General features: G+C 36.6%; 1 long non-coding RNA gene across 2 annotated transcripts; it reads right to left on the bottom strand.

The window, feature by feature from the left end:
- Positions 1–5,091: 5,091 nt before the first annotated feature.
- On the bottom strand, positions 5,092–9,566 carry LOC110708320. 2 transcript variants are annotated; one of them, XR_002508703.1, is made up of 6 exons: positions 9,101–9,566; positions 8,343–8,763; positions 8,141–8,263; positions 6,754–6,844; positions 6,047–6,656; positions 5,092–5,259 (listed from the first exon to the last, which is right to left on the bottom strand). It is a non-coding gene; the product is annotated as an uncharacterized LOC110708320 (long non-coding RNA). The 2 variants fall into 2 exon arrangements; XR_002508702.1 differs by lacking the exon at positions 5,092–5,259 and having other exon boundaries at positions 5,845–6,656.
- Between the last annotated feature and the right edge of the window lie 18,343 nt (positions 9,567–27,909).

Below are 27,909 nucleotides of genomic sequence, written 5' to 3'. Positions count from 1 at the left end.
GGGTCTAGCTTTGGCGGGTCGCGGGGCGGGGATGGGTCTAAAATCCATACCCGCCATGGGTGATGGGGCGGGGATGGTTGTTATGTAATACCCGCCCCGCCCCATACCCGCCCCGCCCTGCCCCGCCTGACCCACCCCGTACCCGCCCCGCCCCGCCTGACCCACTCCATACCCGACCCATACCCGCTTTATACCCACCCCATACCCGCATAAGACACGAAACCCACTTACCCAATACCCACCCTCATTCAGTCATTCACTCATTCTCAAAACAAAAACCCTAGCCTCACTGCCTCACTCTCTCCTCTCACAGTCTCAAGCGCTGAATCTCTTCCTCAAGCCTCAAACCCCTCTCTTCGATCCTTCTTCTTCAACCTCGTGGTCCTCGTCTGCAATCAAATCTCTTCGATCCTTCTTCTTCAACCTCGTGGTCCTCGTCTGCAATCAAATCTCTTCGATCCTTCTTCTTCAACCTCGTGGTCCTCGTCTGCAATCAAATCTCTTCGATCCTTCTTCTTCAACCTCGTGGTCCTCGTCTGCAATCAAATCTCTTCGATCCTTCTTCTTCAACCTCGATCTTGCAAGGCTGCAACTCATTCAATTTAGGTAAACGTTTTCGCATTATTATCTTTGAGTTTTCTTAATTCAATATGTTCAATTAAGAATTTCTTAATTGGGTTTTCGATTGAAAGTATGTGATTCGTCTTTTATTTATGATTTGTTCGATTGCGGTTTTCAATATTTCATTTGATTGAGCTAGGGTTTCGTGTTATATTTGTATGATACTTTCAATCTAATGCAATTATTGAACTTTTTTTTTTCAATTGCCATATTGCTCATATACACCTCCTTAAATTACCATTCTAACAATTTTACATTAGTACTTTGCTATAAATTAGAACATTTGTTGCCGTTGATTTCTGTTCGGTGTGACTTTAATTTGTAATTTGGTTTGGTTCATTCTTGAAACACTCCTAATTGTTGCATTTGTGTGGTGTTGTTGTGATTGTAAGCTGAGTTTCTTGTTTCAATTCGTATGTGCTGGTCAAATTTTGATCAGAAAAAGTATTCAGAATGAGTACTTTTCATTAGTTTTCAATTTAGCTAAAAGAGTCATTAATTGGTCCTGGAAAATATGATTTTGACTGAATAATGTACAAAGATAAGAATGATTAATGGTTTAATGCTGTTTAAAGACTGCATGAATTAGGATTTGTAGCCCTTTTTGGGTTTTAATTAGTGGTTTGCTTTGATCTATATGGAGGTGATTAATTTGCTAGAACACTGATTGTTGGTGGTGAATTATTCGTTTAAGAGACGGTGAGTGAGTGGTTACCCTTTGCCCCGTTTCCCAGAAATTGTTCTAGTGAAACTATTAGGAAAGAAAAAATCAAATTTTTTCGTGTTGATTACTGTTATTTTTTGTATGATAATGTATGAATATGATGACCTCCAAATTTTTTAGTTTATTAGGGTTTTAATCTAGAATTTTCATTACTTGTTTTTTTATATTTAATTTCACAAAATAGATATAATAAAGTCGAAATATGTATAGATTGTAATTAGTTTTTCTCATTAATTTCAGACTTATAAGTTTATGTTTATTATTTTAGCTTATGTGTGATAACTAAATTCGGATTATGTCATTTGACCACTTATTCGATCATTATAGATTTAGTTACTTTTTTTTTTATTTAATTCATTTACTAAGATCAATCTCTGTAGTACACACTAACTTAACACACTTTGTATATAATTAAGTGGGGATGAATTTGTATTGTAGTTCAAAATATATATACTGATTTTTTACTATATTTGAATTGAAAATGACTGGCTATTAGCCTATGAATGATGCATGGTGTGTGTGAGCGTTTGTGTTTGTATCTATGTGGCTCAGTGGCTATAAATTTGTGTTGTATCCTGTATGTAGTGGTTAGTGACTTAGTGTGATAGGTGGTTAACTGGTTATGCAGCAGCAACAATATATTAACATAGCAGTTACAGTATGACATTATGCATTGATAGGCCTTTCAACATGATATCTTCCGATAGCTGTGCTAGAAGCATGATCTGCCTTTGCTGCTGTGCATTGCTAATTTGCTATTATTAATTTATTATTGCTGTTTCTGAGATGTCAAATGTGTTCAATACTGTAGTCAATATGTCTAGTGCATTAATTGTCTTTATTTAATTTTTACAGGGGAGAATTTGTCTGAGATGTCAAATAACGCTAGTGTTCCCACTTCCGCTAGTAATACTCCAATTGCAATAGATGATGATGAAAGTCCTCTAGAGACTAATTCCGATCCTTCTCTCCTACCAATTACTAGTAGGCATACTTCGGCAGTGTGGTCTGATTTTAAGAGAAAGAGAGTTGGGGATGTGATAAAAGCTGAGTGCAACCATTGCTCCAAGCTACTTGCTGGTGGGTCAAAAGCAGGAACTACTCATTTGAAAGATCATATAAAAATATGTCCAAAGAGAGTATGTCAAGATCTTCGACAAACAAGAATGTTTGGTACAAAAAAAAACTTGAATGATAAGAATGACACGATGACATTGGCTCCTTACGAATTCCACCAAGAAGATGGAAGAAGAGACTTGGCAGAGATGATTATTTTGCATGAGTATCCAATTAGCATGGTTGAGCATATTGGTTTTAGAAAATATAGCAACACACTCCAACCTGGATTTAAAGTGCCGTCTCGCAACACAACTAGAAAAGATATTATGAAAAGATATGAGCTTGAGAAGGAGAATGTTGCAACCTTGTTGAGGAAAGCAAAGGGTAAGATTGCCTTAACTACTGACATGTGGACAGCTGACAACCAGAGAAAAGGTTATATGGCGGTCACCTCACATTTTATTGATAATACATGGAAGTTGCAAAGTCGGATCATAAGGTATTGTTTTCTGGTTACTTATAACTTGTTTATTTTTTTTTGGTTGTCTTTGTATTGCTATAGTTTTTTGTGTGAATTTTAAAATCATAAGAATTATAAGTTGTGATGATGGATGATAATAATGAGCCCATATATCCACAATAGTATTGAATAGACAAATAATATATGTTATTTTCATTGGTTTTGGTAGGTTTTTATATGTCCCCGCCCCTCATACTGCTGAGGTTCTTGCTGATGCTTTGAAAGAAAGCATTCAATCATGGAATCTTGATCTTAGGTTGTCTTCTATAACCGTGGATAATTGTTCAACTAATGATGCAATGATGGAAATTTTGAAAGGAGTGTTTCCATATGGCTCACTTTTATTGCGAGGTGATTTTTTTCATATGCGTTGTTGTGCTCACATATTAAATTTGATTGTTCAAGATGGTTTAAGTGCTGTGGTATCAAATGGTGTTCAAAGAATTAGGGATAGTGTTGTGTTTTGGACTGCTTCTGATAAGAGAGTACAAAGGTTTGAACAAGTGGCTAAGCAAATAACTCCTGAGTGTAGTAGAAAGTTAGCACTTGATTGCAAAACCCGGTGGAATTCTACTTATGAAATGCTTTCTATTGCTACTAGTTATAAAGAAGTGTTTGTTGTTTTAAGTGCTCGTAATAATTTATATAAGAATCCACCGACCCCTGAAGATTGGGAAAAAGTTGAGAAAATATGTGAACATTTGGAAGTGTTTAGTAAAACTACCCTTAGTTTTTCAGGAACAAATTACCCTACGGCCAATCTTTATTTTCCTAAAATTTGTGCTTTGAGAATTGCTATTTCTGGTTGGCTTTTATCTCCTCATGATTATGTAAGGAAAATGGCCGACATTATGTTACAAAAATATAACAAGTATTGGGCTAGTGTGAATGGCTTAATGGGAGTGGCAACAATACTAGATCCTAGATACAAAATGGCTCTTATTCGCTTTTATTTTGCAAAAATTTTTGATGAGCATGACTTTGAAATTGAGGTTCGTAGAATTAGTGATCTTCTACGAAGATTGGTTGATGAATATGGGTCTAAGATGGGTAAAACTCAAGGTAGTAGCAACCAACAAGATTTTGATTTGGGTAGTAGTAGCAAATCCAATGAAGAGACCTTTATGCAAGAATTTGCTGAATTTTTACAACAAGATAAGGACTCAAGTCATGATATATCAGATTTGGATAAGTATTTAGATGCTGCTAATGTGCCTCTAGTCCAAGATTTTGATATTCTTAACTGGTGGAAGACAAATGGAGGCACATATCCCATTCTTCAGCAAATAGCACGAGATATATTGAGCATTCCTGTTTCTACTGTTGCATCAGAGTCCGCATTTAGCACAAGTGGTCGGGTTCTTAATCCTTATCGTAGTCGGCTTTTACCGGAAGCTGTAGAAGCTTTGATGTGTACTCAAAATTGGATATGGGCTGCTTCTAAAAGTAAATAGCTAAAATAAAATTTTATTTGATTAATAATATTATTTATTTATTTATTTTAATTAATTCACATTGTATTTGCAGATTGTGGAGAATTTAAGGATGATGAATATGCTAAATTAGTGGGAGAATTAGAGGAAGGATTTGAAACATGTGATATCGATTCTGGAACAAGTGGACTTTGCACCGAATAATTCAAGGCCTAATGAATTTCTTGTTATGTATTTGAATATTTGTAGACTTGTAGTTATTTTTAATATTTGGACTTTGGACAATTTGGAGTTAGTGTTTTTTTTTTTTAAAATGGTTATTTTTAAAATGGTTGATCTTGCAGTGGTTTTTGTTGGATTTGAGTTAATGGGATTTGTATGCACTGCTACTTTTTCATTAGTCTACTATGGAGTCTGCAGGGTTTCAGTTGACACTTGAAACTTGAAAGACAGTTGCTTTTCTCAATACTTAGTTGGCGGGTATGGGGCGGGGAATTGGCGGGGATGGGGCGGGGGTTTGGCGGGTATGGGGTGGGGTTTGGCGGGTATGGGGCGGGGACGGGGATGGGGCGGGGGTGGTTTTAGAGTTGGACCCGCCGGGGCGGGGACGGGGATTATTTTCAGACCCGACATGGGGATGGGGATGGGAATGGGGATGAAAATGTGAGGCGGGGATGGGGATGGGAATGCCAAAATCCGCCCCGCCCCGCCCCGTTGACACCCCTACGCTTGGGGTTACATTTTGTGGACAGTTTTGGTTATCAGACCCCATTGGTGTGTTTAGACGATCACCCTCTTGGACCACCTCATCAATGTCAGTGGAGACAGTGACATGGTCACCTCCAGACCCACCTTCAAAATCGTTATCCATAATAACAACCTTCCGTATATCTCAACAAAACCTGCATCATATGTGTGACATTATTATACTATCTGTACATTTAGCGTTAGTTTACAATTGAGTACTGGTTGGTGTAGTAATAGTATTGGAGCGGTTACTGGATAAACTATTTTGTCTCTTTTCTGAGTTTGTTTGTATCTTTAAATGTTTTAATAATAACAAGAATAATTTACATGACATGGTTGTTGTATTTCCAGACTGATTAAAAGGTTAATCATGTTACAAATAGAGTTTGTATTTTAAAATAATAAGATTTACACATTAAGTACTAGACTAGCTATTAAGTTATTCTTCTAAGTTTCTAAGGTGGATCTGGGCCTTTGAAACAATCACGACTATGCAATTAATTCGATTTATGAATGGGGTGGAACATAATAAAATCTAGTACCGCCTTACTATTTGCTTCAATGTTTGATTTTAAAATTTGAACTTTATTTCCATATTTTCATTGGCATTCGACTTAATGCAAATTTATTTTATAAATCTTTTCCACACAAAAAAAAAAAAAAAAAAAAAAAAAAAAAAAAAAAAAAAACCAAAATACAAAATTTAATATAAATTTACAAAAAAAAACAAATTGGAGGCATTACACTCAATACAAATGATACCATATCAACAAATTTTAAGGAGAATTTAACACCATGGTAAGTAGTAAAGGCAATATATGTTCAACATCAATCGCTAATGTTTGATACCATAAACCAAAAATTTATATCATACACTATTATAAAATTTGCACGTGATCGATAGTTTGCTACAAGAGTTTTAATTAAACACACACCACTAACCTTAAACACACCTTCAAATGTGTTAAGAGTTCCCAAGCAGATTCGTTAATTCATCAGAATCAAATACGAGAATCAACTCCCTCTACCTTCCGACTTGATGGTAAAAAAAATGAAGCACACAGGCTACAATTTGAAGGACGTAAACCACCAACTACCTTCAATAAATTTGCTGCTACAAATTAAAATTTCTGATTCCTGAAACTTAATGTCGTCTACTTGACGTTATTTGGGGACGTTAACATGTGGCTTTCCAATGTGGCCATTTCCGTTTGCCATCGTGTACTTGTCCTGACCTGACTAAGCTCAAATGCTGACTTGTCTCTCAAGATTAACAAACTCCAGCAATCAAAGAGATAAACTGGGCAGCCCTCTCACCAAAATGATGTACGCATCAGCATATCAATGAAAATCCAAACATACCTCGATTAGCTGGTCCTGCCAAGAAACTCAGGTCCATATCATATGCTACATCCAGAGTCCTTGAATCCTCAACTTTGACAAGAGGTGTTACAACGAAATTTCCGAACAATTGAATCTTCAGAAGCTTCATCCTCACCAACAATAACATGCAATAACGGTACGCTTGGCCCTAGATGATCCATCACCATAGCTGCTAAAATGATAGCAGAAGCTTAAATTGACTATACTGACACAATTGGACTGAGAAATTGATATTCACTAACATTATAAATAAATAAAAACATTACCACAGCTCATCTGATGACATGTGGCCCACTGGCACCTGGCAAGGGGTGCTCATTGCTGGGTAGCTGCTGCTGTTCCGACGCGGCTGAGATTCTATATTTAAATATGCAAACAACTTGTAAATTTAACAAAATAAATATCAAAAATCAAATTATGTTAAATTCTATAAAAGCTAAAGCCCTGTAAAATTAACTAAAGCATCAAGGAGTTATTGCGAGGAGTGAGGTGAAGAGGTGAGGCGAGGCGACCGAGGAGATGAAGGTGACATATATCAAGACTATTAAGAGGTTAGTTTACTATTTTTCTATTTTATAAAAACCCAAACTAAAAGTTTTAACTTTCAAATATGATAACACAATTTCACATAAAAAAAAAAAAAAACAAAAAAAAAAACTGAAACAACCATCAACCATTCTAATTGCTCTTACAACCAATAATGTTAAATAGTGAAGCAAACATAGTTTAATTTCAACCATCAATCATTCTAATTGCTCTTACATCCAAAAAGAGGGGGCATCAGCAATACATTGCTCTTACATCCAAAAACATGTACATGAATCAGTTAACTATCAATATTCAACCTCCCTTCCAAATTAAGCATCAACATATAAGATAAGAATACATTAATCATTATATTCCTAGTACAAAATCCAGCATTTGAATCTCCAAAACCAACATAACTTAGTCTAATTCAATGTAATTCTTCCCCAAACTAACAAAAAATGTGGAAATTTTTCACATTGAGCTATAATCCAACAAAATCTAGATTCAATGTGTGCATACTTTGTTGCACTTGAATATTCAATTCCAAGTTGCACTTGAACATTTGCATAATTTGTTCAAAATTTCTAAATTGAATCAACTATTCAATTCAAATTTCCTGAATCAACTGAGAATGCTTGTTGCACTTAAATATTGCATATTTTGATACTCCCTACATCCTACTGCATACTGTATAATCCATAACCTGAGTTTTTTCCTGATATAAATTTCAAGACTGACTAAAGACAGTTTCCTATTTCGCTAACTAAGAGTAGTTAATGCGGTAGAATGTGGAATTATCCCTAAAGAAGAGTATATTTGGTGATGTCTGTATAAACAAATAAATAATTATTCAATACACAACAATTTTTCCATTGTAGTTGCATTTGTTTCTGTATCCAATTAAGCCTGATTATTCTATTAAGTCTGATTACCTTTCACCTCGTAAACCCTAAAAAGCTTAGACTAATATCTTTATCTGTTACTTTGCTTCAAGACTTATTCAATCTTCTTCGGTTCATTTTTTATTATTTTTTATAGTGCTGTGAAGAACAGGCTTCATTAGCAGACTTAGATTAGAATTGGTGCTAAAGTTTAGTGCATGAATAAGAGATTTTGAACCAATACCATTTCCTTTCCTCGAAGCTTTTCAGGACAGTGATAAGATACCTTGCAATCTTGGAGCTCAACATCTAAACCCAATTTCTCTTCTTGCTCAAAAACATACATGTCATGGTACTTTTGAACTTCCTGGAAGAGTAAAAGATACAAATAGGTAAATAATATGTCATGTCATTCCGGTAAGGAAAAACAGAAAACAAAACTTTACCTTCCTACTTTGTTCGAGCTCCATCTCCATTTGCTCTATCTTCCCCAAGAAACAATAAGCAGAGATATGAAGCTAATACAAATATTTCCCAATCACTAAGACCAATGACTAAATTATAACTAATCAATTTAGAGAGATTAATTCCTGAGTTGACCCTTGACAACTTGATTAAAGAAATTAATGACAATATAACAACGATAATCATGAAATCAAATTATACCAAATTCCAATTAATTAAACTAAAATAAAACAAACAATCAATTTAATTGCAAAAAATACAGAAAATCTCACCCATATCCATGCTCATAATAACGTAAATTAAAGAGAAGTGTTCAACACCATCGAAAACCCAAGCATCCTTTCCTTCGCCGGAAACATTAGCAGACTTCGCGGAAAATTCAAGTTAAAGAAAGCTCGATTTCTGGAATTAATAAACCAAACGAATTTTAAAACCCTATACCTATAAATAAATCAATTCCAGATCATAGAAAAAAGGGAAGACATTATTTCACCAGCAAATAAAATCTGGAAAAAAAAAATCGAATTGAAAGTAAAAATCAATGAAAGAGAAAATTCACAAACAACCCAAATTCATCAGAGTTTCACTACTCTTTCATCAAAAACAGTCCAAAAATTACATGAAATCCACCTAAGAAGAACCTTAATTTGACTAAATCAACGATAGAGTGAAATTAAACGCTAGATGGTGAAAATTATATAAGATTATTGAAAAAACGAAAAAAGAAAAAACATTATACCTCAGAAACTGATTCAATGGAGGAAAGAAAACTCAAATTAGGCTTCAATGGAGAACTTAGAGTGCGCTTTAATGGAGAACTCAGAGTGAGCTTCAATGGAGGAGAGAGAGAGAGAGAGAAATTTGAGGATTCTTAGGAGAAGAGTGAGGAACTGAGGATGAGAGGAGCAAAAGCAGGAGAGAAAATGGGCAACCCGAATAGACCAAACTACCCCTTTCAATCTGGGAAGGGTGCTAAGGGCAGGGGAGGGCAGTAGCGTCAATTTTTTGTTCATAGGAATAGTAAGGGTGCTTGGGTCTTTTATATAGGTTATTAGTTTTTTTTAATAGAAAAAATATGTCATTAATTAAAAGTCATACGACATCTACAATAGAGATTCGACGTTAACAAATACATAAGATATTGAATCAAATAGAATTTCCCTTCATAAAAACTACGATCGTCGAGTAAATCTTGCGCTGCGGAGCATCTCCCGCTTATATCGCTGAAAATTACAGCCTTAATGGAGAGACAATCTTACGATCCTTTGTAGCCGTGAGGATGTTTTCCTTCTGATTCATCTGTCCGTATTCGAAAACTTGTTAACTTTTTCACCAGCAAAATAATTTCATGACAATCCATTAGATCTGCTACCATGAATTCAAAACTAAGAAATTTCTCCTTCGTAAAGAAGAGATAAACCTTGTCTTTCGAAGGAGGTCGAAAAACCCTTGTCTTTCGAAGGAGATCGGAAACTCTTTCTTTCGAGGGAGAAAAGCTCCTCCCAAAAGGAGGAAGCATTATTATAAACCTAAAAAACAATAAAGAAACAAGGATTGAGGCTTTCCACCGATTAAAATCGATGGGAGCCCCTTCAAAAATCAATAATGGAGGCTAGGGTTTTTGGAGAGAGAAAGGAGGAGAGAGAAAAGATGATATATAGGTTTTTAGTTATAGATATACATTGATTCCTTTTATTAGACCAGTTCGACCATGAATTTGCGGTTAGGTGAAGGATTTTATCTTTGAATAAGTATATAAATTTTGTTTATTGTTGAATCCAAGTATATAATGGCGTATGTAAGTATAGTTGGATATTTGTTATTGGGCTTAAGATTTTAATACGAGTAGGAATTAAGTGTTTGACAGTTTTACTGATTAAAGGTTTGAATAAAGCATTGATTTAAGGATTTAAGGTTTGTGTTAGTAATTGATATAAGGTTTCAGTAAGTGTTTTTATGATTTTTGTTAGATATGAGGAAGCAGCCCGTTCCTAGCTTTTTGGTGGCCTATGGGCGAAATGAAAAATTAGGCCCTTATTATCGAGTGAAGTAAAAATATGAAAAATAAACTTGTTTTTTAAATGATAAAAAAAAAAGTTTGCAAACTTACAGTAAAGAAAAAAAAAGTAAACTTAAAATTTATTATCCAAATCATCATACAAAACATTGTAGCATTTCTAGATGCAAAACCACCAATAATAGTGTTGACATCAATATGCTCTAACATATTTTTCTCAATACATGTTTTAGGAGATTAATGTGGTTGAAAATTACAACAAAAATAAATAAATAAAAGGGGAAGAAAATATCAATTGATTTTGACTGAGAAGAGATTAATTAGGAAGTGAAGTTGAATAATCGTAATTTTCTCTTTGGTAAACAACAAAAACTTTAATTATCTTTGGTATTCATGTATTTTCGTTATTAATTCAATGGTGATATTAGTTAATCAATTTAATCATTTATTAACCATGGTTAGTTTTGTGTATTTTTTAATAATTAATTATTTTTTAAAAATATATCACAACATCCCCAGTCACTCCCCTGCCAGCTGCCACTCTACTAGCCCCAACCACCCCTGTCCCCCCAGCGCCGGTCGTGACAGACCACCCTGCTTCGGCGTCGGCGCCGATTCTCCTCCCTGTTCCCATGTCGCGACACCAGAAACTCCTTAAAACAGCCTATGCCGGTGCCGCCCGCTGATCCCAATCACCCAATCCCCCTCCCCTTGTCGGGCGACCCAACTACCTATTCCCCTTTCCATGCATCCCCCTCATATTCCACTCCATTATCTGACCAACCCCACGCCGACTAAAACCGACTAACCCTAAAACCCACAATCCCCTACCCGAAACCATCTCGCAATTGCCTCCCTCTGTGAACACTCCCAAAACCGCGTCGTCGTTCAACTTGATTGCTCAAAACTCGATCATCTCGCTACTTGAATAATTCCTCCGATTACCTTCAAATCTGGCACATAAATTCAGATTCCAACTCTTTTGAGCTCAAATCTCTTTTGAATTCGATTTAGGCTAATGGGTTTATAGGGTTTCGGCTAACAGCAGGGAAATTGGGTGGTGGTTTCGGCTGAACGGGAAGGGTGATGGTCAAGGTGGTGATAGAAACGTCAGCGCCGCGAAAAAGAGAGGGAATGCCCGGTGAGGTTAGTGCCGGTGCCGGGGTCGTGGGTAGGCAGGGGTTGGGCTGGTGTGGGGGAGGGGGGGGGGGGAAGAAGTGTGTGGTGGATTTTTTCTTAAATAGGGGTATTTTAGGCATTTCACTTCTCTCCATTTTAAACATTAACCATGGTTAACATTTGTGTAAAATACTTAACTAATGTTACCATTAGATTAGTTTTAGAAATTATAGATTACCAAAGATAATTTAATATTAAAGTGTTTACCATTGAGAAAAAAAGAAAAGCTGATGAGTACCATTGAGAATTTCCCAAATATTTTTGGAAAATTAATTAGGAATGAATAAAGGAATTGGAAGTTAAGAACTTGAGATTTGGGAATTGGGAATATGAAATGATGAACATGATATGGAAAATCGGAGAAAAAGCATGCGTAGGTAGTATCATTAATTAAGATATTTTCATTTTTTTTAATTTTTTTTTTTTATAAATCTGGCTTTATTGTAAATTTAGCCTCCTTCAGTTAGGCCCAGGGCGATGACACCTATTGCCCTGCCTTAGGGACGGGCCTGTGAGGAAGTAAATGAATAAATGTTAGTAAGTATATGCTCCTAAATGAATATCTTTGACTACTGAATTTTGTGGTTAAATTTTGTTAATATGAGTTATAAGTGAAGCTTGTTTGGTTAGATTTGGTTATTGTTTGTAAATTTCATTAAGTTGTCAAGTGAATTTGTTGTCCATAAAGTTTTTAGTTAGGGTTTTATTTGGCATCGCTGTGGTTTTTTTTTTTTTTTTTTGGTTTTTTGTTTTTTAAAAGTATATTATATATGTCACATAATGAATAAAAAATTATATAGACTTATTAAAATTAAATCATGATAATTTTGAAAACTGACAACAGAAAAGTGGAAACACCTTTTCCTTGTTTCTTGTTTTTGGTTTTTAGTTTTCAAAAATACAGGAAACAGAAAACCAAAAATGATGCCAAACAAGCCCTTAGTAATTAGTTTGTTGTTAGATTTGGTTAGTGTTTGTAAATTTCATTAAGTTGTCAAGTGAATTTGTTGTCCATAAAGTTGTTAGTTAAGTAATTAGTTTTCTATGGCCAATGGATTAATGTTTATATGCATTGGTGAATTGATTTTGTTGTGACCAAACTTGTTGAATAAGTAATTACTTTGTTGTGACCAAAGGCATAAAATCTTTATATGATTGTTTTAACAATGTCATAAAATCAGTTAGTTTGTTTGTTTGATTTCTCTTTTTTGCCTAAGAACTAGTTATAAGCTTATATCATCCATACCAGCAGCTAATCATGTACAGAAAGGTAAAGAACGCTATAATGTGCACCTATCCTCCATCGGTAGGTATCTAGAATCTTAAAAAAACAATTTATGTTTGTTTGGGTGTGTTTTTGCTCTTTTATATATTGTTGTTGTAATTGTTAAAGTTCGGAAATTGGAGGTTATATCATGGAAAACACATCTTTCTATCCTTTCAATAAGAATTATTTTCTTGCTAGGTTGCTGCCAGAATGTGATACAATTGATATTATCTTGAGAAAAGTGAGATTCCCGTATAAGTTAAGCTTCTCATTGAATGTTTTAGTCTTATACAGTCATGAATCAATCTCATGATGTTTAAGGTTGGGAAAGTGTTGTGCTAGAATTTTCATCCCAAATTCTTATGTTCTACAGGAAGCCAGGTTACAGGTTAGTGTGATATTGGTTGATGATAGCTGCATAGCTAGCACTCAGGTACCAAGCAGGTTGAATATATTCCCAAACAATATTCCTAAGAATCCTCGAGTAGAAAAGATTCCAAGATTCCTTCCAAGGAAATAGGAACCACTTCCAGCAGTCCAGCCGTTGAAGTATACCAATTCAAACTTGGAAGCAATAGACCTGGAGACGTGGAGAGAAAATAGGAACGACTTTGGCCCTCCACTCCGGATTCCTAGGGATTGAGGGAAATAACCGTTAAGGGTTCTTTGAATATTTTCATAGGTTATAAATAGGTGTATGTTCATTGTAAAAGGCATCACAAAAAATATAAGAGCCTTACTACTAAGCTTAATCCTAGTATTATAGCCGCAATATTATCATTAAATCAACAATCTGTAACCTACATTGTAATCTGTTCAACCAAATTACTTAGTGGATTGGTGGACTCATTGCCACCCGTAATTTTTACCCTTATTCTTGGGGTTTTCTGCGTCATCAACTCGTGTGTCTTCTTCCCCTCTCCTTTCATTCGTTCTCTAGATCCTAATTTAGCAACCTTTGCCTTTTTAATCTAGCTGTTATTATCGAAACCCAGGTCGAACCTGGTATTCAGTTTTTTTTACCAAAACATTTTGGCGCCGTCTGTGGGGATACAGTTAGGTAATTTGTTTTACCCTCCATCATGGAAGAAGATCAAGATCTAAATGTGAACGCAATAATCGAGCAATTGCGAGAAGAACTGAGAGCTTCCAGATAACAGAGCCAGAAGCTCAAGGCCGAGTAGGGGTATCCATAATTCGGATAAAAACCGAAATTCAATCCAATCCAAACCGAATTATCAATTCGGATCGGATCCAAACTTTAAATTGGATCCGATCGGATTTAGATTTTTTGGAAATTCAAATTTTCGGATTGGATCGGATTGACCCTAATTGGATCCAATCCAACCGAAAACCGAATTATAAAATTAAGTTTGTATAAATATGGATTTCTGTATATTTTGAAGTTTAGCTCAAATACTTACTACTACATAAAATAAATTAGAGAGACTTTGTATTAATTAATTAATGACTTGACATTGAAATATTTATTTTAATCATGATTTTGAAGACTTTTATTTATAGTAAAGCTTTATTTTTATAATTGTATTAGGCGCTAAAAAATAATGTATTATAATTCGGATTTTCGGATCGGATCCAAATAACCGAATTTTAATTCGGATTGGATCAAGAGAGAAATTCGGATCGGATCGGATTGGAAAATTGAAAACTGAATTATATTTCGGATTGGATCGGATTTGGACTAAATCCAAACCGAAAACCGAACGGACACCCCTAAGGCCGAGTCTCAAGCAACTTTAGCGAGGCTCAAGGCCGAATCCGAAGCATCCTTGGAGAAGCTATCTGAGGAGCTCGAATCTGTCAGGAGAAGACGAAAGAGAGAAATCTCATGATAACGAGGACCTATCTGGTAGGGGCCTTACCCCTATGGCTAGGGAAGTTGCCGTTATCAAAGCCCAGAACTGGAAAATGATGAAGCTCCTGACTCGGCTACCAGGTGCTCCGAAACCTGTAGCTTATGAATCTCGTGATGGATTTGCTGAATCCCCTTTTGTGGAAGAAATTGCTAAAGTGCGTATTCCCACAAAGCTGAGCATCCCCTCTTTCCCAAAGCTGTACGATGGAACCACCGATCCCCAAGATCACGTGGCCTAGTACAAGCAAAAGATGTGGCAATTGTCAATCCTGTGGGAACTCATTCAACCTACCATGTACAAGTCCTTCGGTGCTACTCTATCGGGACCTGCACTCCAATGGTTTATCAATCTGAAGCCAGGTACCATCGCCAGCTTTTCAAGCTTGGTGAACAAATTTTACCAACAATTTGCTACCAGCCGAGAGCTGGATAAGCAAAGCAGTGACCTGTATCGAATCGTCCAGAAGCAGAACGAGACGACCCGACAATATTGGGACAGGTTCAATCAAGAAATGGTCAGCATCAAGAATTGTGATCGCTCAACTGCTATTGAAGCTTTCTGCAAGGGTCTTAATTACAGATCCAGGTTATATTATGAGCTGACAAGGTATCCGTGCCTCGTTTGAAGAAGTTAGAACCAGAGCAATGGCCGAAGTCCGCGTCAAAGAGGATGAGCACGCCAGAAGCTGGGTTGAAAGGAGACCATCCGGGTATTCGGGGAATCAGTCTTTCGGAAATCAAAACTCCGCACCCCGGCAAGGTAGCTGGCAGCCAAGGCGCAGCAATGTAAAAAAATATAGCTCTCTACTCCAAGCACTAAGCCTTGTAGACGTAAAGGAAATTTTCGAGCATAAGTCACCTCCTCGATCCCACGCCTCCGAAACAATGCTAGCACAATTCTCATCTCTAAGCCACATCTCTTCAAATCTATACAACTTTTTCTTCTTTTTTTTCTTCTTTATGGGAATTGCATCTTTTATACAAAGAAGGATGGGAAGATGATCAGACTTCCTCTTTGTAAGGTGAGTTACAAAAGACCCTTTAAAAGAGTCCCTCCATGACCTATTTGCAAAGAACCTATCGAGCCTCTCTTGAATATTTTCATCTCCACCACGATTGTTGGACCATGTGAAATTATGTCCTATATATCCAAGATCTTCTAGCTGACAACTATCCATGGCAGAGCGCAAAATATCAGCTTCCCCACCATCAAAAACTCGGCCTCCTTGTTTCTCACCCGAATGCAACATGAGATTAAAATCCCCTCCACAAAGCCAAGGCTCATCACAATCCTCCCTTAAACTCTCCATAAGCTGCTCTATTTTGATCTTATTTTCATTCTCCGGGTGCCCATAAATTCCAGAAAAATGCCAGATACCTTGAGATCTCGAGCATACCCATATATCAATATGATTTAAAGAAAAAGATCTCAAAGTCACATCAATAGAGTCGTTCCAAAGAAGAGCCAGACCACCTCTTCTTATTCTGCCTTCACCATCACATTCAACCGTAAAGCAAGAGTTGAATTTAATTTTTTGTTTTATTTTTTCCATCTCAAACCTCTTCAACTTCGTCTCCAAAAGTAACACAATCTGGGGATTTTCAAGAAAAACAATGTGTTTCAACGCATTAACTGCAGTGATGCTCCCCAAACCCCTGCAGTTCCAAGCTAGGATGTAACTCATTGACCACTGAGAGCCCTATTGGTGGGGCTCGCCACTCGTTCAGCAGAAATGGAATGCACACGTTTCTTTTTTTCCTTCACTTCCTCTTCTAAGTTCAACTCCTTTTCACCCCAAAAAAATATCTTCTCCTTTCCCTCCTTTTTTCTCCTGCCAACACTACCCCACTACTCATAATATGATCATCATCTCTCGGTTTTCTTCGCCAACCTTTCCCTCCCTTACCTACACCTACCCCTTCTGCCTTATTATTTATAATAGTAGTATGGACATCTGTTGCGGCTTCATTAGTACCAAACACAAACAACTCATTCCCTACTTCTTTCTCCTTAAACTTTTTGGCAGTTTCAACAATGGCATCCTTTGTATTATCCAAGTCAACTCCACCCAGCAAGCTCACCACCTCACTAACATTTTCACAGACTTATTTACTGTGAACATTTTGCTTCGGTTTAGTGATGAACAAAGGTCTTGCACACCCCTTTCCCTCTACGTCGTCCTCTCTATCTCTAATGCTCGAGGTATACTTCCAAGGAGAAGCCTTCATCCAAGCACCATAGGGAATTATTGGATTATCTACTTCCCTATGATCATCACAGTCTTTAATACCATGCCCCATATCAGTGGCGGAACCACATTAGAACAAGGGGGGACAGTTGTCCCCCCATTTTCGGAAAAAAAGTTTTTTTTTAAAAAAAAAAAAAAAATCAAGAAAATACAGTAAAAGGCTATAAATAACATATACTTACAGTAGATATCACAATATTGAATATGGTTTGGTGGTTGAGTCCTTAGTAAGGCTGTGTTTTGGTCCTAGGTTCGATTCCCTACTCTACTGTTTTTCAGCTTTTTTGTTTTTTTTTTCCCCTACTTCTTGTTTTTTTTATTACATACTCTAATTTTCAACAACCTTTTTAATTTGATTTTTTATTTCCTATTTCTTGTTTTAGGATTTTTAATGTTATTTCTTATTTCCTACTTCTTGTTTTTAATTATCACTTTAACTAAGTGTGCTTAAACTCAATTTTTTTTTTACATTTCTAATAAATAGATTACTATTAATTAATTGTTTGTAACTGTGTTTTAACGAAATACATATTAATAATATGATTGATTTGAAAAAGTTGAGTTTATTTTTTCGAATGTAACTCAAACCCTGGCCCTTCATATCTACCATCAATTTGTTTTAACGATAATTATTTGACTTTTTATTTATCAATTATGTGATTACATAACAGGATTTACAAATATAAATTTATTCATTTTTGTTGGATAATTTTCTTAATATACAATAAAACTTTTTTACCCCTCTTTTTCCATATAGAAATAATTGGCATATGTGATTTCAAATAAATATTAAACAATTTAGGTTATCAATTTTTTTCTTGAGATTTTTGCCGAAACTTTAACCTCCAAAATTTGTCCCCCCGAATTATAAATCCTGGCTCCGCCACTGCCCCATATGACCACAAAAATAACAAAAAAGCGGTGGCTTCTCATATTTCACCTCAAAAAATTCTTCAATTCCACCCCTTAGTTGTACTTTTACATGCTTAGTCAGAGGTTTTCTCACATCAACAAGCACCCTTATTCGGATAAATTTATCAATGCCAACCCTAGATTCTTTATCTAATTTCACAAACATTCAATCTACCCTTAAGAGGAAGATTATAAACCCTCACCCACATTGGCAAATGAAAGAATTGAATATCAGAAGGTTTTACCGAATCCGTAGTTTCGCCAAGAATCAAGGCATGTTTGTCAAAGTGCCATGGTTGCTCCTCAATAACTCTATGTTTATCCCTCCTGTGGTAAAATTGAAATAGGAACAAGTTCTTTCCAATGCTCGTGATATCAATCCCGTGCTTTGGCTGCCATACACCTTTCATCGTTGCAATAAAGGCATTGACATTGATGTTTCGGTTCGTCCAAATCTTCCCTACTAGGGCAAGTTCGACTCTAGAATCTTCATCCTCCTCTCCATTATCTTCCCATACAATTGCTTCTTTCAAATCATCAGAAATTTTTTATCCTTCTCCACGACATTCACTAGTAACTTTCTCCCCTTTAAGAGAGATTAATTATCATTGTCAATAATTGAAAGAGATTTATTTTGATGACCCATGATTACCAATTAAATAATCACAGGTCAAAAGCACTAACGAATTATGATACTCGATCCAAAATCGAGAAGAAAATCTTGAGAATAAGGAAACCCTAGTTCAAAAACTAGAACGAAACCCTCCCAAGGCAAAACCTAGAGGGAACTTGACTCCGGGGACTTAGCTCTTACATTCTATGTAATTAAGTATATTATGAAATTAATATATTTTGTGTAAAATAGTATGTGTATATAATATAATATTTTTTATAATTTAAAAAAGTATATGTATATAATATAATATTTTATAACACAGATTCTCCATACCAAGTGTAGTCTCAATCACCACTACACCAATTAGGTATTGGTGTAATGGTGATTGACACTACACTTGGTAGGGAGGATCCGTGTTCGATCCCCTGCAACAACAATCGGGAGGGTAATGGAACCTAATAACCCAGAATTGATCCTTGAATCCGGATTCACCCAAAAGGTGAACCGAATAGAATACCCAAAAAAATGATTGGGCAACTCAATGCATATGTGACGGGAATTAACTTATCCTTTATCTATCTTATACAAAAATCCAAAGTCTAAATTTTTTTTCAAAATATAATAATAACATTTGTAAATTTTTGTTAATATGAAAGATATAAGCCTATCAAAATGTATATATAGTTAAATTGTTTAATAACTTATATCGAATTCGTAATTTTATTAAAATTATTTGCATGTAGTCATTTGTTGGATGTTGTGTAGCTATGCAATGTTCATAACTTTAGTTGAGCTACTTTGGTTTAGTGATTGTACGGTAAAAAGATATTGACTTCGATCTTTAAACATAATAGTCTAATAAATTCTAAATAGAAAAATTAAAACAAAAGGAAATGAAAATAGTAAATAGCTTTAAATATTTAAATAAACATAACCTTTTAAATCAATTTAGCGAATTCAAGAGACAATTTTAATTAAGCTTTTAAAATTAATAAAAAGAACATTTTTAGAGATATACATGTCCATGCACTATTATAAGTTGTTAACCTTTTTATAATTTAGGTAGGGATAAATCTTAAGATATACTCTGTATATTTAATTTATATAAAATTATTAGTATCCATACCTATATACGAAGTATTTGCGTTGTATACTTGTAGGGAATAGTTTCAAGCCTTTAAAAATCCCACTAGCTTGAACCCCACTGTGATCATACACTAAAGTACGGTGGCGTCCAAAAGGGAAGAAGATAGAGCAAAAGAGTCGCCAACAAGTTTTTAAGGAACTTGTAAACTGTTCATAGGATGAAGGTTACACCCCTTAATGATCCAAGAGATCGTCAACTCCATAAGGTCATGAACCAAGTAAGGGTTCGGGGATGATGGTACAAATCCAACCTAAAAGAGATTGAACCTGCCCTAATAATAGGCCTCTACTTTATTCTGCTCATATTCATGTGCGCTTTCTGACTAACATACAATCAATAAGATTAACCCTAAACCTGTTTAATCTATATTGGTTGAATTTAATGCACAAATAAATCTATTATTGGCGATCACTTGAATTTATAATCACAATTAACCCTAAACAAGATTATTAATTATCTTATTAAGCGTGATTGCAAGTACAAATTCCCTTTAAACATGCAATAAAAGTGATCAAGCAATAACAAATATAAAATAATACATATCAAGCAACATAATAAATAATCAACATCATTAATAATAATAATCAATCATAATAATAATAATCATGTTAAAGCATAGCAAGATCCTAGGCATGATATTAACAAGATTAATAACAAACCCTATCAATCAAATCTTTAACCCTAAATGGTACTAACGATCATAAATATTAGGAAGAAAATAAAAGGCATCATAGCAATCATATTTAATATTAAAGTTACCCTAGACATGATACTAGGGATCAAAATAACAATCTAAACATGATTTCTACATCATAATATCAATAAATCAATTAAAGTACTTACTTGGATGCCTCATACCTCTTTCTAATAACAAAATACACTCGTTAGTAACTTCAAGGAAAATAATAATGAAAACAATCAAATTAAATAATTGAAATAGAGATTTGGGACCAAACCCTTAGAAATTAAAACCTTTCACGTCTAGGGCGAAGGCAATTTCGAATATGGCTAGGTGTTTCTAGATCTTGCGAGTGCGGAAGTTTGTATGAAAAAGCAAAGAAGAAAGAATGAATGAATTAATGTTATTGAAAATTGATGAATGAATGATGTAGATGATGAGAATGAAGATAATTAATGAATGATAATTGATGAATAATTTTGTGAATGAAGAGAGTTGATTATTGGCAAAGATAGTTGGTAGATGATGAATGAAAACGGATTTTTTAATACGATATTTATAGAGAAAATCATCCGAAAAAGATAATTTATCAAAACAGAGTCTGAAGACCACAAAAACACATTGGCGCCAGCCCTGGCTCATTGGCGCCAGGACCAGTGGCTAGCGCCAGGCGCCAATGGCTGGCGTCTGGCGCCAATCCTGATTCCAGGCGCCAAGGCTTGGGGTTGGACGCCAAATTGGATTTCAACGCGTTTTCAAAAATCTGATAAATTTCCCGTACTGGAAGATAAAATAATATAATTTCAGTCGAAAATGCTATTTGATCTTGATTAAAACTCTGAAGAGTCCTAACTGAATTAGGAATGAAAAGAACCTTCTAGAATATTCTAGAAAACTAAAACCATTCCTAATTGCATTAGGAATGATAAATTATATTAGGCCCTCCCCTATATCATTGGGCCGTACTTAAAGCTCAAACCGGGCCCAGTTTAGTAAATTGGCCATAAATTCCTCAATATTCATCGGAATCGGGCTTATAATATATCGTTGGAAAGGTCTTTGCAAGCCCCATCCAACCATACCACTATTGGATCCATATCATGGACCAACCAAACTGGATTGGCTGTTTTCTTAAAATAAAGTTTTCAAAAACAGAGAGAAGAGAAAAGAAATAAAACTTTCCGCAACACCAGACCTTTCCACACTTTCGTTTCATTCGATTATGATTCGACGTGAAAGGCACTCATCATTGGGTTTGGTTTTGGGGAGACACAAATGGGTGTCTACAGAAGCCCCCACTTTGACTGAGTTTGGAGAAACGCAAGTTTCGAAAACGAAAGCCAAAGTATCGATAGGGACGGAGAATGATTCAGAATGTTCTGCGATCCTAAATCAATCTTATAACGCCGATACCTGCAAAACTAGCATTAGTTAAAACAGATAAAAGAGTTAAGAAACGCGTATCTTGCACCGTCGAGCACACGTATCTGAAAGTAACCGATTGTTGCTGTTTGCTGTTGATATGACGACCTCCTGCAAGCTAGAGAATGCCATCCCGCCTGAAAACCGCTACGCCTTGGACGTGGCATATTATCCCGCCTGAAGGTCCTCCGCTGTGATAATATTCCACGTCCAAGGGAATATCATCGAAAATTATTTCTCTTGAAATAATTATCATCCGCATTACGATCATCTTCCATGCCTCAGGAACTATGATCGAAGACAATTTCGCCCTGAAATTACCTTCAGTTGTTTGTGACAACCTTCCACAATCTAGGGAACGCCATCTTGCTGTTTGTTTTGACGATCTTCCGCAATCTAGGGAACGCCGTCGATCAATGTTGCTACATCTTGAGCCTTTTCTTGAATCATAGTGACAACTTTTCCAATCATAGCAAAAGTCGTCGAAGACTGCCCATCTCGTGCTATCTTCTCAAATCTTGGGTGACAACCTCCACAATCTTAGCGAGTGTCGTCGAAAACCGCCCATCTCGTGTTATCTTCTCAAATCTTGGGTGACAACCTCCACAATCTTAGCGAATACCGTCGAAGACCGCCCATCTCGTGCTATCTTCTTAAATCTTTGGTGACAACTTCCACAATCTTAGCGAACGTTGTCGAAGACCGCCCATCTCGTGCTATCTTCTCAAATCTTGGGTGACAACCTCCACAATCTTAGCGAACGCTGTCGAAAATAACTTTACTTGAAGTCATCCTCAGTTGTTGCGATAATATTCCAAAGAAAATTACCGAAGACCAACACTTGTCGATCTTTAAAGCTCGCTCGAACTTTGCTTCCGCTATGCCTGTACGTCGGCGCTTTCGTTGCTTTGAACCTATACGTCGGTGCCTTTTCTGCTTTTGAGCCAATTCCTAGGCGCTTTAAGCTAAGTGAGACGATCTTTCATCAAGTCGATAACTTATTGCAATTGTAATCAAACTGACTACTTAATCATGTCAAATTGCTTATAGGGGCTAACTAGCTTACCAAGGAACCCGAAATTGCTGTATGAAGGCTAGCACAACCCCAACAGGTGGCTTGCTGGTTTGGCGTCGCTGAAAATCAATCAGCGCCAAACATATGGCATTAGCGCCAGGCGCTGGAATTGGCGTCTGGCGCCAAGCACAAAATGTGACGCCAATGCCTAGGGACTGGCGCCAGCACAAATTCTTCTTTAAATTCAGTTTTCCGTTTTATTTCTTGCTCTGTTCGTCACGAACGCTGCGATAGGGTCTTCCCTGTTCTACTGCACCTGTATTTATTTTGACCATAGAACTTTGCCAATCTCTTTAATCATCTTAGGGTTGACCTAGACTTAACGTTGCTTGACTCATTGACTTGACACGACTCAAGGTTAAAACTTGACTCGGTGTTTGACTCGAGGTTGACTCGACTCGAAGTGTAATGAAACATGTGTGACTCAAATCAAAGTGATATGACATGACATGACTCAATTTGTACATGACTCGTGTGTGCATTGTAATGTAATCGTGCGACTCGAAAATGCAAAAAGCAAAAATGCAAAAATTTTCCGTCATTTTTGTGGAGGGTACCGACTTTCTCCCGGAAAGAAAGACGTGTAAAAGAAAATCAAAAGTTTGAAGATGCATGTTGAATGAGCTTAGTCAAATGTTGTTTGATACTATCTCTCAAGGTTCAAGGATTAATTCATCCTAGGCTATCTCAACTGTTGACTCCATGATGAAAGTATTTGGGTAACTTAGGCACGGAGGCTAAGCACTTCATACTTCGTGATGCAATGACAATTATGATTGATGAGTGATGTTGATATGACAAGGCATGCTTCAGCGTTGTATTAAGATTTCATGACAAAGGGTTCCTAAGGGAAGTATATTTGGTCATGAATCTGTGCAGTGTGTGATAGTGACACTAAAGCTAGGCCACAAGAGCTAAGTGTGTGGAAAAACATATTATTGAAAAGAGTCAAATAATGGTGACTCTTAGGTTAGGTAAGCTAATAATGTAGGGATCAAGCCCCCAAGTCTAGCTCTAAACGAATAGGGATGAGCATAGGGAATTCCTTGATATGATCATGGTGTAAGTGTGTGAATGTGAATATGAATGCATGTTTATTACGGCCGCACCTCGATGTGAGGTTGCCTACGTATCCGTTAGGAATCAGGCCGAACGTAGCTCTAGCCAAACCTCACACAAGTGTGTGTATACCTCAAAATGGTCTTTTAAGGGTTGTAACGTGGTTAGGCTAAAGGCTGAAGAAGAAGGGGATAAAGGCTCAAGACCCTAGATAAGACCCCAAGGTGTGCAACTTCGCTTTTGAATCTTTGTATTTTTATGCTTGAGGATTTTAACTCTCTTTTTTTAGCTCTTTCTTGCTTTAGCATTTATTTTATTTTTATAAGTGTGGGCAATCCCGATCATGCGGTCTATCACTCACTTGGCATTCATGTTTCTCAGGCACGGTACCGAGCACTCAATAAGAGACGCAATCTGAGACGTGTTCTTATCGAAGATATTTTCATATCAAAGACATTGGAACACTTACCCTTTTGTACACTTGTTTTGGTTTTTTTTATTATTGCTTATTTTTTGCTATTGCTTTCTTTTGAATTTGCTCAAGATCTCTTTAGAATTGCATAAGTTGCACGCCATCCCATCCCAAGGTTAGGTAGATGTAGGTTGAAAAAAGAAGGGTCTATCGTTAGACGAGGCTCAAAGTGGTTTATGAAGAAAGGATGTGTAAATTGAAAAGTGAAAGGACATATGATGTGGCTACAAGGGTGCCTCAAATCATTGGTATACCTTGTGCTTAGTTCGACATGGATTTTTTCCTTTTATTATTATTTTTTTTTGAATGCAATGTAATGAAATGATCATATGCAAGGAAATAAATGCTCATTTTATTAAAAAGGGAAAAAGGAAGAATCTACAAAATTAATCTAAAAGAAAATAAAAGGTGTCTATGCTAGACTTATTGGGGAAGGGGTAAAATGAAAAAGAAATAGAAAAAGAGGTCATAAAATCTTGTCGTTGAAGCTCGCCTCTTGTCTTGTGTTGTTTCCTTTATCATCACTCGCTCTTCTTGTTAACTGGAGGCATGGGAAGCTTGTTATTATCAATCAAATGTTGGATAACCTCCTTTAGCTTCCAACAACTCTCAGTAGTATGACCCCTACCTTGATGGTACTTGCAGTGTTCGTCTGGATTCCAACTAGGCAATGTCTTTTCAGGTGCGGGATCTTGAATAGGTCCAATGGGAGTAATGAGTCCTTTGGCATGGAGTCGATCGAAGGCAGTATCGTAGCTCATCCCAATGGGGGTGAAGTCTTTCCATAGTTGCTTCTTAGATCCTTGGTTATCTATGGCTAAAAATTCACTGAGATCAAAGGTACTAACATTGTTACTAGAGTGGGCGTTTTCGGAAGAAGAAGGATTGTCGTTCTTCTTTCCTTTCCAGCCACCGTGGTTACTATTGTTAGTAGCTTTTTGCTTTGCAAGGTCATCTTCGATTTCAATTCCGATGTCATAAACGGCCTTGAAAGTATTCAAATTGTGTTGATATTTTAGGTGCTTGAGATTCTTGATAAACATCCTCACAGATTCCTTTTCGGTGGGGACCTCAATCATCTTGGCGGAAGTTTCCCTCCATTTATTAAAGAAAGAAGTAAAGCCTTCATTTTCTTTTTGTCTTAGCATCTCAAGTTGTCTATGATCGGTTTCAACTTGGATATTGCACTTGTACCTATCAACGAAAGAGTTTGCTATCGATTCCCAGGTAGAGGCTTTCTCCTTGCAAGGGAGAAGAACCATTGTTGGCAAACGGTTTCAAGAGATAGTGGGAACAGAGAGGGGAAAACCTTCTTATCGATACCCTTAATGGTCATTATAGTTTCAAAAGCTCTTAGATGGATGTAAGGGTTATCTGTTGCCCTAAACTTTGGGATGTCAGTGACGTTGAACTTATGCGGAAGAAGTTCTTTGTCCAGCGAGACCCCTTGCGAACTCATGCCTTGAAATTTATAGTCACTAGATAGCTTGCTTAGACTCTCTTGCATGAGATCCATCCGTTGTTGCTTCACGGGATCATCGACCTTAAGTGTGAGGAGCTTCAGTGTTTCAGTCGTGGTAACCAATTGGTTCCTAAGCTCATTGACTTCTTCTTGAGTTGCCATTATATTTTTAGCCTTCCTCTTTTGACAAATCGGTTTATCAAAAAGCGAGACTTGAATAAAGAGGTTGTCCTTGATTAATCGCCCTTCTCTCCTCGACCAAGTACTGTGAAAAAGGAATTTGGGGATACTTATTGTAATTATTTGACTCAAACTTTATTCAACATGCAATGGATGGAGGAAGTGAAGAAAAATTGTGATAGAATATGAAGAAGAATGATAGAGGGATATGAAGGATTAGGAGTAGAATGTACCCCCCAATTCAAATGACAGAAAGACCGACTCATGCATGGACCTAAGACATGGCCATGGTGATGTATACTCAAAGTGTGTGCTAAGACTAGTGAGTGTAGGTGACATGTTAAGACTCGTGTCATGACCATGTGACCAAGACTCGATTAATGACTTGACAAGGTGTTATTGACAGCGGAAATTAACCGAATTAATTAGCAAACTGGTTAATTAGACCCTAGGTGATGACTCGACAAATAATCCGAACTGTCGGCCAAGCGACAGAACTGGCGTCACAATATGGTGATTAGCGCCAGACTTTTTAGTAAATGTCTGGCGCTACACACCATACAGTGGCGCTTCAGCTCAGATTTTGGCACCAATATTGGAGCCTCGGTCTGGGACTGTTTTCGGTATTATTAGTCAACTGGGGTATGCCTAAAGTCGTACAAGGTCAATTCCGATTAAAAGAAGAAAAAACTTTATTGACTCGAATTAATTAATTAATTAATCAATTAATTAGGCAAAGTTCTTTAAGTCATTAATTTTAATCTCAACACAAATCAACAAACAGTTAAGAGGAGCATGGAATATATATGCACAACAAATAATGCACAAGTAGTCAAGTAGGCACAATATGATGCAATGAGTTCGCAACCTAACCAAGGCTCTAGTTCTCTAAAGTTTGGGATATGGTTTAGTCAAATAGGGTCCATGGTTAATTGTCCAGATGCACCGCGTAGAAGCCTAACCGTGAAGGGTTAACGCGTGTGGATAGGACACCGCGAGTTTTTAGAAAAAACTCACTTCCATGGTTTAGTGAATTCAACCTCTCAGATGTACCCTTTGTTGTCAGGAGCGTTCAATCGGGTAGATAGAGCATGAATTCCCAGAGGGTTATGTCCATATGTAGAACACATATGGGTTTCAGAAAATTGAGAAAAAATTCAATCAAGAAGCAGGATCGAGCAAACAATACGAAAAACCGGTCGAAATTAGAACGCATATTTCTGGCTCGGTATTGGGGGAAATTGGCGCCAGCAAACAGAGACTGGCGCCAACTTTTAACTGTAGCGCCTGGCGCCAATACTGGCGTCTGGCGCCAATACTGGCGTCTGGCGCTACGGCAGAAAGTATGGCGCCAAGCTCTGGCCCCTGACGCTACTTCCCACATGCCTCAGCAGCTTTCTGTGCTCAATAAAATCATCCAGTTTCGCGCGGTGTTATTTTAGTCCTAGTTGTGAAAGACATTTCTCAAATTTCCTACGTGTAAAATCCTATATTTTTGACTCATTATGGATGGTCTTTCCAATGAGAACCTTTTTATGCATATGACAATAATGTTAATCCAAATTACGCACATGAAATACTTAGAACTTTTCGAGTCTCATCCACTCATTCTAGATCATTGCCGAAACAAATTCAGGAATTAAAATAGAAATCCTCCCCAGCAGAGTCGCCAAAAACTTTAGGGAATAGTTTCAAGCCTTTTAAAATCCCACTAGCTTGAACCCCACTGTGATCATACACTAAAGTACGGTGGCGTTCAAAAAGGAAGAAGATAGAGCAAAAGAGTCGCCAACAAGTTTTTAAGGAACTTGTAAACCGTTCATAGGATGAAGTTTACACCCCTTAACGATCCAAGAGATCGTCAACTCCATAAGGTCATGAACCAAATAAGGGTTCGGGGATGATGGTACAAATCCAACCTAAAAGAGATTGAACC

Source organism: Chenopodium quinoa, unplaced genomic scaffold (assembly GCF_001683475.1).
Source record: "Chenopodium quinoa cultivar QQ74 unplaced genomic scaffold, ASM168347v1, whole genome shotgun sequence".
Lineage (NCBI taxonomy): Eukaryota > Viridiplantae > Streptophyta > Magnoliopsida > Caryophyllales > Amaranthaceae > Chenopodium > Chenopodium quinoa.
The sequence above is the reverse complement of the archived record's forward strand: the minus strand, read 5'-3'. Positions and strand labels throughout refer to the sequence as shown.